Source organism: Athene noctua, chromosome 23, assembly GCF_965140245.1.
Source record: "Athene noctua chromosome 23, bAthNoc1.hap1.1, whole genome shotgun sequence".
Classification (NCBI taxonomy): domain Eukaryota; kingdom Metazoa; phylum Chordata; class Aves; order Strigiformes; family Strigidae; genus Athene; species Athene noctua.
In genome coordinates, this window is record NC_134059.1 from 8,554,453 (window position 1) to 8,566,137 (window position 11,685).

Below are 11,685 nucleotides of genomic sequence, written 5' to 3' on the forward strand. Positions count from 1 at the left end.
CCTGGAGGCGTTTGGTGCAGCAGCAGCTCCCCAGAGCGGAGCCTTTCGGGGAGACCTGGGGTGCAGCTGCAGGGAGCGGCTGGAGAGGGTCTAATAAGGAGGGAAAGTCAAACATCAAAAAGAAAGAGAAAACACATCAGCTTTAAAAACTTGAGAGCTTGTTTTTTGTTTTTGGTGGTTTTTTTGGCTTTCTAAATAATACAGGTGAGAAACTCCAGAATAACCCAGCTGAAAGGCCTCCACCTGAAAAAAAATCTTTAGATGCTGTAGGAACTTCGGAGGGGGAACATCTGGCAGCGTCCCAGGGCCCAGACCTGCCTGCGCGGGGTCCCCTGGCCCCGGCAGCTCGGCTCTGGTGACGGTCTGTGTTAAAGCATTCCCTGCACGGAGAGGGAACGGTGCTTTAGCTCCCTTACTCCGTCAGAAACTTTAATCAGGTGTCCCCAGACATCCTAATTAATTTGTTCTGAGTGGAAATAAATGTCTCTAGACTTCCTTTGTCATTTTCAATCTCTTTTCAACTCCCATCTGTTTCCTTCATGGTCTGTGAACTAAAAAAGAAAGGGGGGAAAAATGGAAAGGAGTTGATTTGAATTTTCCTTATCGAATGCAGTTACCGTAGTTAGGCTCTGGGGATCTCGGAGAAAGGTTGCACACACCTCTGCTGAAACATAAACAGCTGTGGGAAATGCCCTTTAGCTGTGAGTGTTGCATGGAAGTCATTAATAATCTGGAGCTTCATTAGGTATTGCCAGATGTTAACTCCGCGCTCCGTGAGAGGGACGGGAGGTCACGCGGCGCTGGGACGGTGCCCGGGGAAGTGTCGGGGCAGGAGGCATGGGGGGTGCAGAGCCATCCCTGGCATTTCTGCTGCCGGTGGAGTCCGGGGCAGGATCCCCTCCGGCTGCAGGGCGGTCGAACAACTCTTTCAGAAGGGCTGCAGGACAGTGGTCATTATTTTGAAGACCTTGTTACAGAAAGATTAATTCCTGTTTCTGATCTCTGTTTCAAGCTGAGCACTTAAATGCACCAGCAGGAGCTGGGCAGTGATTAATTATCTGGGAGCTTTGATTCGAAGAAAGCAAAAAACTCACGGAGGCTAATTTTAAAGAGTGGGAATCCTTTCCTAGTGCAAGGCGGGTGATTATTCAGCTAAAACTGGACACTTCAGGGCCAGCCAGGAGGAGGTCTCAGGAGAAACCTTTCCCCGTGCCCAGAGCAAAGAGAGTTTTGTGCCCAGTTCACCTCATCCCGGGGCCACCCAGGCCACCCCGCTCAGTGGTGCGGGCAACGAGGACCTGGGGAAGGGCAACCCGGTGCTGCAGGGCACTGGAAAAGCCAATTACATGCTTTTCCCCAGGGAGACTCTGTTAATACCCAGGAAAAAATTGCATCTGTTCATGTCCTGGGAGCTCAAGATCACCTCTGATCCCGCCACCAGCAGCGTTCTCCGTGACGGAGGTGACGTGATAGAGGAGCTGCTCTGGTGACGGGCACCGGCCGCCTCCGCCCCCCAGCCCGTGTGCCCCAGCAGCCACGGGTGAGGATCCGGGGTTGCCCCCCAGCACCGGGCACACGTGGGGCACGAGGCAGGGCGGGGATGGCATCCGGCTCTGCGGAGTGAAGGTCTTTTTCCTCCTCTGCTGAGAATAAATTCAGTTATAAAATGGCCAAGACACTTCAGCTGGGGAATGAGCAGGTCATTATACCTAGCAGTTGATTTTCATAGCTTTTTTTATATGGTGCATTAGCAGAGTAACAAACCCTATTACAGTTTAATAAACCTTATTTCAGACTGAAGAGCCTTGTTTCAAGGCTGGCTCATGTTCAAAGAAGTGGGACCGCTCACTCAAGAAGCTAAGAAGTGACCTGAAAGCAAAAAGACAACCATAAACGGAGCAACAAGCTCTTGCGAGGCAGGACTGCCCGGGCTGGGGCGTTGGATGTGCTGAAGGCCTTTGCCGGCCGGGGCAGCTGGTGGAGCCGCCCGGCTCCCTCCTGCTCGCCACGACCTTCTGTGTTGCTTTTATTCCTGGCAAAACGAATTTACTCTCCATGTAATTACAGAAAGAAAATAGTTTTGACCTCGGCTTCATACTTTTCAGCTTAATGTGTATAATTGCTTTGCCAGCCATTTATTACTGTCAACATTTCCAGTCAGGGGCAGTGGGGAGCAGCAGAGGGAGGGCACGGGGGACAGAGAGGTTGGAGGTGTGCAATAATAAAAAGCTGTTTACAATTGCATATTAATAATAGATACGGGCCCGGACTGAAGAAACATCCCGCTGTCCTCGGGCACCGAAGGCTCACCAAGGGCGCGGGTGAAAGCACCATGGTAGATGTGTGCAGGTTCAGGGCAGAGCCAATCGCCGTGCCCGTGGTCCCGCAAGCCCGGGGTCGCTGGTCCCCACGTTCCCACTCTCCGAGAGGCGCTGCCTGTGCCGACAGGTGGGCAAACCCTGGGACGGCCCCGGCGACTGGCCCCAAACCACCTCAAATTAGCAACCGGTGGCAGCGTGCGAGACGTTCGCCGTGCTGGCGGGGAGAGGGAGCGGGAGCTCAGCAGCTACAGCCCAGCAGCGTCTTCCCGCGGGACGCTTGTGCCCACGTGCAGCTGCCCGGGGTGGAGGGGGGCAGAGTCCAGGCTGTGCGTGCGCTGGCGCGGGGCGGTGAGCCGCTGGGGAGCGAAGCCCCTTAAGGGACGAGACGCGATTGCCCTTGGCTCTGCCAACAGAGTCTCCTGCAGAAGCAGAGCAGTGGCGGCGGCCGTGCCCTGGCTGTGCCCTGGCTGGCGCAAAGCGAGCATCGGCCAGAGCTGCCTGTGCTGGTGCTGGGGAGCCCGAGGCGGGGCTGCAGCCCCTGCCCTGCCCTCGCGCTGCCTGCTGCAGGCTCCGCGCCCTGCAGGGGTGCTCTAAGGCGGGCATGGCCAAGGCTAATGAGTTATCGATCAGCAGATAATAGGAGCAGCTTTATTTCTAATGACGGGATTGTTTATTGATCACATTCACGAGGGGGATGGAAGGATGGAACGCACACCCCGCGGTGCCGCCAGCCCGCCCTTGGACCATTAACACCAATCTGGGCCTCGCCAGCGCTTGCGTCCGGGGGGAGCCCTGGGAGCCTCTCAGTCCCTCTGGGGTGAAGCATCATTAACAGTAACGCAAACCCAACTGCTGAAGGTAATCCTGGTAACTGGAGAGGAGGGAGAGAGGGAAGGGGGAACCCCTCGTGATGAACCTGGAAGTTGCCATGTGCCATCGTGCTCAGCCCCCGCCACCAACCCCGCAGGGCTGAAGCGAGAAGCAGCCGCTGCTCGGTGCCCCCCGACGCCTGCGAAGGACCCCGGAGCTCCTGCTCCGGCCGGCCAGGGCGTTTCTGGAAATCAGCCAGGTGGAAGAAACAAGGGCTAAATGTGCTTGATAGTACAAAGCGTTATAGGGAAATAGATTTTTTTCAAGTTATTAGCTACCCTTTGTCCTTTAGCCCTGAGAGACTACGCAGATATCTAAGCAGTCGATAGAATTTGCATTTCAAAGTAATATATGCAAAAATAATCATACGCTCTCCAGCCTTCAGAATATGAGCAGATTAAAACAAATTGACTCTGGGTCCTTGGCATTTATATCAAATTCAATCCACCTTTCAGCTCCCCAGAGCAGGGGGGAAGAGCATCCAGAGCTAAACGCTGCTCCAGAACAACCGGGGGCACGAGTCCTGTGGGACGGCGTCGCCGCGCGAGGGAGGAGACGGCGGGAGGGAGAAGCCCTTCTCCCACCTGAACGTGCCCAAGATGCCAGCGGCTGGTGTGGGCTGCAGGTGGATGAAGGGGTGTGTGAGGGACCCCCAGGCCAGGACCAGCCCCCCCAGCCCGTGCTGTGTCGCAGCCCAGCGGCTCCCGGCAGCGCCTGGCAGGGCCGTGTGGTGGGACGGGCTCTGAGCCGCTGGACGCTGCCGAGCCCTGCCTGATGGCAGCTGGATTCGGAAGAGGGTATTCCCTGTTTGTCCGCGGATAAGCCTGGAAGCGTGGAGGGGAAGGGCAGGTGGTGATTCCCTGAGGACTCCCAGCTCGGCTCCTCCCGCACCGCTGCGTGTTGCCTCACCGACACCCTCCTGCCCTGGGCACGGCCAGTCCTGGACCTGCCTCGTCCGGCAGCTCGGGCCATGCAGCGAGCTCGTCGGTGGCTTTTGCAGCCTCCTCCTCCTCCTCTCTAAGCCTGGTCCCTGAAGCTGCTGCCAGCCTGAGCACCCCAAAATGGTCCTGCTTGCTTGAGCAAGCCGGGTTTAGCAAGGGCTGCTGTTTGCGGGATGGACCGCAGCCTTCTGGGACAAGGCAAATTAAAAATACGGAGAGCAGGTCGCGGCTGAGTCGCCCTTTGCGCTGTCTGCCTTGCTGCTTGCCTCCACCCTGCCTTCTCCCTCACAGCAGGGCTGCAAATCAGTTCCTAAGCAGGGTTGTGCACCCTGGTCTGCAACACAAAGCTCAGGCTGGGCCACGTGAGGCATTTCCCAGTCCCCTCCTTGCCTTGGGTTTTGTCCACACCATCTCACCCCCTTCAATTAGCATCTGGCCTTACACGAACGCCTACCTGCAGAGCAGACAGTGGGCACGTTTCAGCTGACCGCTGCTTCCTGGTCGGGCTTAAGCCCAGGGAGGAGGAGGAGGAGGAGGAGGAGAGGAGGAGGAGGAGGATGGGGGGGGTTATACTGGAGGGAGCCCTTCCCCCTGCACTAGGCTGCCGGCGGGAGCCTTGTGCCAAGCCCAGTGGTGTCTGTCTGACTGCACTGCTTGCCTTGCGCTAATCACAGCTGGAACTAAGCCCCAGGAAGTGAAGGAAAAGCTCTGGCATCCGCAGGGTCACAGGCTGCTGCTGGTCTAATCGCTCTGACGCAGCCCAGGCCCGCTGAGGCGCACACAAGCTGTGCAGAATGCATCTCCGGCCGTCCTCATCCGCGCCGAGTTCATTCAGAAAAAAATACAGTTCAGCTGCTCATGTTCACTGTAGAGTAAACCACACACCCAGTGTTTAATAATTCAAGAGCCGAGAACAATAATTATAAATATTTAAAGCCTCTGGAGCTGTGATGCCGTTGGAACGGCGGGAGCACTGCGCCCCCTTGCTCCCCCCTCCGCCTGGCCCACTCGCCCCCCAAACGCGGCTTTTATCTCCAACAGCATCGCTGGGGCTGGGCCGGCCCGGGGGGGCTGAGAGCCTTCCTCTTCTGCATTAAGAAGCTGAGCTGCATCTGAAAGGCTTTGAGGCCTGAAGGTTTCAGCGAGGACAACGGGTTGTCATCCTGCAGCACCGCCAGCGGTACGTAAATGGTGTCCCTCGCGTGTTGGAACTCTCGGGGGCAGCGACCAGGACCTCTGGGCTCTGCTGCTTCCCTTCCCCTGGATCTGCCGCACAATGCGCTTCACATCTGCTGAGTCTGCGGGTGTAGGAATTCCCCAGCAGTCGTGAAGAACCACCAGCCCCGGCCCCCTCCATCCCTGCCTCTGCGGGGTTTGCCCACCCGCCCGCATCACGGATGAGGAGAGGGCCTGGAGAGGGGCAGCTGGGGGGAGGCAGCGAGTCCCACCCCCCAGCCGTGCTAAACCTCGCTACAACCTTTTTTTGTCATTGTCTTAACAGTGACATGCAGTGGCGGCATCACGCAACGGTGGTTTAGAACAATATCATGGCAAGCAACAGCATGAGTTATCAAGGAGTTACCGACCAGTCTCGTGGTTTAACCCCGGCCGGCAGCTCAGCTCCCGCAGCCAGTCACCGAGTCCCCCGCAGTGGGATGGGGAGAGAATCAGGAGGGTAAAAGTGAGAGAACTCATGGGTTGAGCTAGAGACAGCTCAGTAGATAAAGCAAAAGCCACGCACAGAAGTGAAGCAGAACAAGGGCTTCATTCCAGAGCCCTGGCGGGCGGGTGCTCAGCCGTCCCCATTACCCTGTAAAGGCCCCTGGGCTGCTCCTGTAGGGCCCTTTCCAGCAGGGCTCGGGGCAGTAACGACGTGGAAAACCTTCTGCCCCGGGTGATGCTCCATGTGTGGGTGGAGGCCTGTGTTTCCCGGGTCTCAAAATTACACCAAATGTACACGGGCTTTGGGAAAATAACAGCTCCATGGCAAAGGGTGCCAGCTCGTGGCTGCGCCGGGTGGTGGGAGTCCCCTGTCCTTGGCCTTGGGCCCTGGCTGCGAGTGCTGCCACGCGCTGGCACGGCCGGACACACCGGCGCACCCCTCGGGGTGCCAGGGTGAGCCAGTGGGTGCCACTGGGAACAGAAAGGTCCTGGGCAGGGCTGTGGAAGGTCAGAGAGAAAGGCACAGGCCGTGGAACAAGCAGCGTGACTCGGGATCTCGGGGATGACTTGACCTTCGTCACCTTAACTCCTCCCGTCACCTGGACTGGCCGGTTTGCACGGTGAGGCTGGAGCCCCCGGGCTGACACCTCTACGGAACAAGCACTGACGGCTCCAAGGAGCAGCCCCAGCCTCTGCCCGGGGGGGTCATGGCCAGGAAAGGTTAATTCTCATCTGTGCTGTGGGCTGCGCGAGGATAAATGGGGATGAAATTGCTACTTGGTCAGAATTCCCCCTGTGTCTACATCTGACGTGTCTCGTGTCCTCACTTTGTGGATGAACACGGTCACATCAGCACAAACCTTGAAATGTCAGTGATTTCTGAAATCTTTGCTGTCCCCTGGTGAAAGAGAAGCCTGAGCTATTGACTGGAAAGCTCGCAGGAGAGGCCCCGAGATGTGTTTGGACACAGAGGAAATTAGTTGGCTTTAAGATGGGAAAATAAGTCTGATAAAAGGGTACGGCACAAAGTGAGATTGTGGGGCACAAAACCTCTGCTCAAGCAACAACAAATCGCTGTTCAGTAGGAAGAAGTTTCCTCCTCTCATCAGGTCTGATTGTGTAAGCCAATTAAAAGACGGGTTTTTTCTCCACTCTGATCAGCACTACCTGCAAATGCCACCAGCCCCGCACTTCAGCATTTCCCAGTCTAATTACTGGTGAAGAAGGCTGGGGATGAGCAACAAAATCGAGTGAGTTATTGACTGCTGCGCTCTCCGCCTGCTCCGCCAACAAGACAAAGATTAGACACTAATGCTCCGGGCACTGGAGGTCTCCTCCAGCTTGTCACCAAATCAAACACTGTTCATGTCACTTATCTAACCCGGCATTTGGTGACAGCAGCACTGCGAAAGGGTCCGGCTAACAGAGGGGGTTTGTTTGGCTGGTTTCGGTGCAACGACATTTCCCAAGGACGAACGAGTCGGGGAGCCAAGAGCAAGGGGAAGCGGGACTCAGGCGGGGCAAAGAGGGAAAATACCCCCAGAGCACCGCGGCGCCTCCAGCTGGTGCCGCCGGCGTGTCCAGAGGCGCATCTGCAGCCCCTCTCGTGCACGTGTGTCCAGGCTTGTGCCCTGCACCCAGCCCTTGCACACCCGGCCCTTGCACACCCGGCCCTCAGCTGGTGCGATGTTCACCCTCAGCACGTCCAGCTGCCTTAATCCCCCTCCAGAGGCCGGAGCTCCCCGAGGTCTCTGCGGCTCCGCTCTCCCCGCGGTGCCCCAGCACCCTCCCGCCTCCCCTCCTGGGGCTGAGCGCGGATTAGCCGGGATCTTCCCTCTTGCTTGGGAGGATTAAACATGTTATCCCCCTGCAGTCATTACGGATTCAGCTTACACTTTCCATTGTAAAAAGCAGCATTTCATTTTTGAAATGTCTCTTTTCCTTTCCTTCAGAGAGGGGCTCAGTGCATGCCCTGGGCACCTTGGAAACCACCTGCTCCCTGCCCCAGCGCCAGCAAGATTTTGGGTCAGGATGGGCCGATCCTGCCAGTCAGGCCACCTTCTGCTCAGCATCTCTCTGCTGCAGCGCCGTGCCCTGGCCGGGGCCCACGTGTGGCTCGTAGCCACCAGCCACAGCATCCAGTTCCCCCACTTCCACAAAAAAGGGGCCTCTCCCTCCCTTGTAAAGCCCTCGCGGGTGGCACGTTGCAGCCGGCAGCGCCGGGGCGGTGGAACTCCCCGTCTCCAGGAGCTCTGAGCTCTGGGGGTGCCCTGCCAGGGTACCCGGGAGCACACCAAGGGCACCAGGAGCGGGAGGGGAGCTGTGCGTTACTGCTGGAAAGCATCTATAAACAGAGGGAAAGCGATTTTCCCTGCGGCTTGTGCTCTGCAGCCGCATGGCCCAGCCAGCAGCAGGCCCTGCCCGCCCTGCCCGCCCTGCCCGCCCTGCCAGCCCTGCCCGCCCTGCCAGCCCTGCCATCCCTGCCATCCCTGCCCGCCCTGCCCGCCCTGCCAGCCCTGCCATCCCTGCCATCCCTGCCCGCCCTGCCTGCCCTGCCATCCCTGCCAGCCCTGCCCGCCCTGCCCGCCCTGCCAGCCCTGCCAGCCCTGCCCGCCCTGCCCGCCCTGCCCGCCCTGCCAGCCCTGCCATCCCTGCCCGCCCTGCCCGCCCTGCCCGCCCTGCCAGCCCTGCCAGCCCGGGTGCTGCCTGCTCCGGGCAGGACAGGCCGTCGGGGCAGGAGTGATGCACCTTAATGAGCAGGGGAGGAGGAGGGAGGTGGCAGTGGAGCTTGGCAGAAATATTCCTGACTGCGCAATTAGCAATGAACAACTTCCTAATGATTGTTATAAAGTTTTAAACCAGCTAATGGGTCCTGGGAAGAAGAAGTTCATTGAAAGTACAAAGCATAAAAGAGCAAACACAAGCTGTGACATTTTAAATGAGAAGGCAGGAACCAGTCTCTCTGCAAGTGATTATGGAATTACAGCGCTGCCGCAGTTACCCGTTAGCCGGGGATGTGCCGGGAATGCAAAGCTGGGGCGGCTTTGCAGCATGGGGCTGCCTGGTGTGGGGGGCACGGCTCCGACCGGGGGGGCTGCCCACGGCGGCCTGTTCCTGCCGGTCAGCCTTGACACCCCGGGGAGCCAAAACCCCCCAGTCCCACGGGGGTCCCCGGGTGATGCCCCGCAGCTGGGGGCGCGGGCGGCTGGTGCGACGCTGCCCATCGGGGTGTGGCCTTTTGCCCCAGAGCCAGCGGCTGCCCGAGCTGCCTCTCCCCCTCCTGGCACCTGGAGCCTTGAGGCTGCGGCCGGGGATGGTGACGAGGGGACGCTGTCCCCGCGGGGTGGGCGCTCGGGTCCCTTTGTTGCACGGCTGCCCAGCCTAACCTTGGTGACAATCCTGCCCCTCCTCAGCCCAGCGCAGGACCCGGGGTCGCTTTGGCCTTCAAACGTTCTCTGGCTTCTGCAATTTCTGCCGCCCCAAGCCATCACCTCGACCTCACATCGTGTCGGGGGGAGCAGCTTCTTGACTTTTCTTCCCTTCTCAGGCGCCAGGTGTGCGTCTTGCCTGCGGGCAGGCACCCGGGCACTCCCGCTCCCTGCAAGGCCGCAGCCCCGGTCCGGAGGGAAAACGTCGCGAAAACGGGTGTTTTGGCAGCTGCGGGGACAGGGGCTGGAGCAGGACCCCGCCTCGCCAGACGGGGCCCAAGGAGGGAGGGCAGAAGCGCTCGGCGGGACCCGCCGGAGCCTCCCGGGGGTGCCGGTGCCCGCCAGCCCCCCTGCGGGGCCGGGGACGCTCCGCGGGGAAGAGACACACGGGGTGACCCAGCGCGTGCCAAACCTGCCGGGGGCCGAGGCAGGGAGAAGGTTTAAATGCTTTCATTAGATTAATGTGCTGTGGCATTTTAGATTAGGAAATGTTAATGTGGAAATAATAGGGATGTGCCCGGGTTATTTTTCATTCCCCCCAGCGGCCGTAGGGGAAGGGAGGGCTGAGGCAGAGCTGCTGTCAGATTGTCCACCCCTGGGTGAACCCCCCGAGGTTGCCAGGCAAGAGCCGTGCGGAGGCACCCGCGGGGCCGGGGGGGGCTCTGGATGGGCCACCAGATCTGGGGGTCAGCACCTGGGGACACGGAACCTTCCCGAGGCCGCTGCCTGCCCACGGACACCCCCAGCCCCTTCGGCGGGGGCTCTCTGGTGCCCCGCGGCCCCCGACACCCGCCCCCGGGAGCACTGCCCAAGTTTACACCGTCCTCTTTTTTTACGACTTTCATTCCACTTTCTGCTGACTCCCTGATGGCACCACTCCAATTTAATTAAGTAAATAAATAAAGTGATTAATTTAGATGCCACGGACTCTTCTGCATGAGCCCCGACAGCACTCCCGGCTGCAGGCTGGGCTGGAGATGCCCCCGTCCAGCCCTTCCCCGCGGTCCCCCCCGGGTGCCCCCCATGTCAGACTGTGTCCCCCTGGGCTCAGCATGGTGTGAACCCTCGGAGAGCCCCGTGCTCCCCCGCTGTGGCCAGGGCTGCGGGGGACAGCGAGGGGATTCAGGACACCCCTGAGGTCATCCAGCACCCCGGGCTCCAACAACAGGGAGAGAGGCTGGGCTGTGCGGAGGGGAGCAAATAAAGTCACTTTGTGGATACAAAAATGACTAAGCAGCATTTTTCCACTTAATTTTGATGCACAGCATTTCTTTAATACAATTCAGAGGACAATGTGGAATAACTCTGTTAGTAGCTAATTATCTTTGCTATTGACCCAGCGCTCCCCGTAGTTTGGCACAGCGTGGGATTTTTTCCCTTAATGTGTTATTTCCAAGTAGCCATGAAATTGCACAGGATTACAAACTTCCCCGCTTTGATGGAAACTCTTCCTACTCACAAGGTTTCTGTGGGGAATAGAGACAAAACGCTTTAGTGTGTCAATGAATTAGGAAGAATATTCCTTATTCCAAAGGGTAAAGTCATTTACCGCCTGGCTCTCGTGGGGCTGAAGGGGATGGACTCTGCCAAGAGCACACAGCGAGAGATCAGTCTCTGAGGTGCAGGAAGAGAGAGCGAGCAGGGATATGGAGATAAAGCTAATTAAACTGAGATTCGTGGGTACAAAGAAGGACTAAAGAAGGCGCCTTATCTGGTGATGAGGGCAGAGGAGAGGCACTGAGGACATCTGCCTTCTAATCTCAAACCTCCTCTTAATGTGTTGCGTAGCCCGGGGCAAGTCACTTAATTCCCTTTTCTTGCCATTTAACCCTGCACTAAGATAAAGCGTCCAGCTATTTACAGGCTCTGCAGCATTTCTGAAGCTTGGAAATGTTTGGAAATATTCTGAGAGGCCACATCACAGCAGCCGAGATCTCACCCAGGGAAGGGTGGAGGGGAACCTCCTTTGCAGCGGGAGCAAACCCAAACGGTGCTGGTACAGGCACAGGCTCATCGGCAGGATTTCAGGGAAGATGCAATAACATTTATGATATTAAACCAACCCAAGGCCCACAGCTAGTGGGGAAGGTAGCAAAAAGATCAATATGATGGCTAATGGATACAGAAGGGCAATTTAATTGGGTGTTGTATTTGATAAATTATTTGTAAAGTTAAACACACAGTGAAAGTATTGCAGGCCTGCCTGCTCAGGAGGTAAATGAGTCAGCCGGCACAAATTGAGCCCAGATGATTAATAAGCACCATTGTTTGCCAGGCTGACAACTCGCCGAGAGTAAAAACAAAGACGGAATATTTTTAATTGGGTTTTAGCTACATCTCCCTGTTCGGAACCGGTTTGGGAGCGGGTCTTCATTTGAGACGGGCCGTTGGCGCGCCCGGGGAAGCTGTAACCCCCGCCCCGGGATCTGCAGCATCCCCGGCCCGCAGCGTCCCCCCGCTCAC